This window comes from Octopus bimaculoides, chromosome 21 (assembly GCF_001194135.2).
Source record: "Octopus bimaculoides isolate UCB-OBI-ISO-001 chromosome 21, ASM119413v2, whole genome shotgun sequence".
Classification (NCBI taxonomy): domain Eukaryota; kingdom Metazoa; phylum Mollusca; class Cephalopoda; order Octopoda; family Octopodidae; genus Octopus; species Octopus bimaculoides.
Genome location: NC_069001.1, coordinates 38,692,662 through 38,695,405, shown reverse-complemented (window position 1 = coordinate 38,695,405; position 2,744 = coordinate 38,692,662). Strand labels below are relative to the sequence as shown.

At 40.4% G+C, this 2,744-nt stretch overlaps 1 protein-coding gene across 1 annotated transcript in view; it reads left to right on the top strand.

The window, feature by feature from the left end:
• LOC106867355 (ras-related protein Rab-14) overlaps positions 1-2,744 on the top strand; it is a 54,101-nt gene that overhangs the window by 36,125 nt on the left and 15,232 nt on the right. Inside the window, exon 3 of the mRNA XM_014912203.2 lies at positions 1,732-1,806. The gene's annotated coding sequence lies outside the window, so the exon portion shown is untranslated. The remainder of the gene's footprint in view (positions 1-1,731; positions 1,807-2,744) is intronic.

The window sequence follows — 2,744 nt, the reverse complement described above, 5'->3', positions numbered from 1 at the left end:
CACACACACACACACACACACACACACACACACACACACACACACACACTCTCTCTCTCTCTCTCTTATATAACTATCTCCTTTTTCTCTCCTTCTCTCATTATTCTCTCCTCTCTTTGCCTTCTGCACAGTGGTTCTGTCTTCCTCTCTCCCAAACTGAGGAAATCATTCAACCATGACTTCTATGCCAATTAGCCATGCTCCATTACCGAGAATGTTGCCATGGTTATGGTGATGTTGCTAATAACAAAGAATGGGCAATATAGAAATTGATGGAGATAAAGACAGTGATGATTGTGACGGTGGTTAGTTGGCTGTGAACTGACAAGGAAATGTCATCTTAGTGTTTTATTACACACACCTTTATAGAAATGCTTCTGTTGCTGTTAGTCTTTATGGACATCTCCTGGGGGGGGGGGGGGTGTATATATGTTCTTTAATTCTTTTACTCATTTCAGTCATTTGACTGCAGCCATGCTGGAGCACTGCTCTTAGTCGAGCAAATCGACCCCAGGACTTATTCTTTGTAAGCTTAGTACTTATTCTATCGGTCTCTTTTGCCAAACCGCTAAGTTTCAGGGACCTAAACACACCAAGTGATGAGAGTGGGATGGACAGACACACACACACACACACACACACACAAAGAGCAATCTCACATGCTATCACGCATCTACTCACAAATAGTTACATACACACACATGCACAAAGACCCTCATACTATCACACACACACACACACACACACACTCCAGTCTGTATTATCACACAAACCAGTCTGTATTCTCTCTCTCTCTCCCCCACACACACACCAGTCTGTATTATCACACACACACACACACCAGTCTATATTATCTCACACACACACATCAGTCTATGTATTAACACATACACACATGTATACGCGTGCGGCACACACACACAGTTCTAGATACTCGCACTCCCTGCTAACACGATCTCTTCTTCCTCTTTATATCTCATTCTGGTCAAAGTGACCAAATCTCTCCACTCCAGTCAGCAGACAATCACTGACTTCAACATTCTACACACTACACAATTATCTATAAATATATCTCTCAATTCATTTACTGTTGTCCTAACAGGAAGCTAGGAGTGCAGATGGGTAAATTATGAAACATCTCTACACACATCATAAAGCTTATCCCCTGAAGAATGCTTCTATTAACTGTTGATTCCAACCCACCTCAGACCATCACTCCTGGTTCTATGATACAACCTTCCAGTTTATGTTCCAAAACACCAACTAAAAAATTATTCTACAAAATTTTTCATCCTTTTCAAAGTTAATTGAAACAATGTCTGTCAACAGAAATATGGTAATGAAAAGATTTAAACACACACAACAATATAGACATATAAATTCATATGGCTCTCTCCCTCTCTCCCATATAAACATTCACTAAAGTGTTCTTGTATTAAATAAATGTGTTATGTAAGAGGGTGCTGAAAAGTTCCTAGCTTTAAGGATATCACAAAAGGCCTGGGTGGAGGCTCAACCGTCTGAGTTCTTTTACAGAGTTTAGAAAAACTGAAGGACCGTTGCAATAAGTGTGTGAATCTGAGAGGGGAATATGTTAAATAAAATCATAATTAATTGATCCTCCTGTATTTTCTTTTACCCAAAGCCAGGAACTTTTCAGCACCCCATCGTGTGTGTGTGTGTGTGTGTATATATATATAAAAACTTTTGTTTTTCTCTCTCTCTTTTCAGACCAGACAGACATCCACTGAAGAATTGCTCTAAGGTCTTCTCCATATCTTGGACAAACTTATTGATTCTTCAAAGGTAATTCTTTTACTTGTTGATAATTCTATTTAGAATTTCCGAGATCTTTTCAGTTTCCAGTTAAAATTTGAGCTAAAAAAATATTGCCCTGCCCCCATACTAAACATTGCATAATGATGACGAGCAGATTTTTAAAAATATATATACATGTATATATATGAAATAAGACGCAACTCCTTAGAATGAAGGCGGAAAAGATATGCAGCGATATATATCTGGAAAATTGTGATCAGCGATGTATAACACCATCTGGTAATCTGGTCAATCATGTGATGTTTGCTGTGAGTGTGTGTGTGTGTGTTGATCACGGACTCATTTGGCCAATCTGTCCATGTTAGACAGTCCTATGGTCACACACTGTCAGTTGTGTTGCTGTCTGGTGCACAGTTGAACGCAGCCATACATATTTAAGAACTGGGTTTAGTACAGGTATGACCTGGTTTTTCTGTCATGCTAGTACCATCATCTGTTTTCCATACTATCATGGGTTGGACAGTTTGACAGGAGTTGGCCAACTGAAGACCTGCCCAAGCTGCATGTCTGTTCTGGCATGGTCTCTATGGCTGGATGCCCTTCCTAATGCTAACCACTTTACAGTTTGTACAGGGTGCTTTTACACAGCTCAGGTACGGGTGCTTATTACGTGGCACCATCATCTACAAGCCCTCAAGATTAAAGATGCTCGGCTGGAGAGGGGTGCAGGGGACGAGCTTGTATGCAAAGACAACCATGCTTTTACTTAGCTTGACATGTCTTTTCAAGCACAGCAAACCATCAGCAGCTTCAGTCCCCTGTCATCCCCTCTGTGAATCCCAATGTCCAAAGATCCTTTCCCATCATTTCATCCCATGTCTTCCTGAATCTACCCCTTCTTCCACATGTTCCATCTATAATTTGAGATTTGCTCTCTTTGATGCAGCTATCTGTGTTCAGATGCA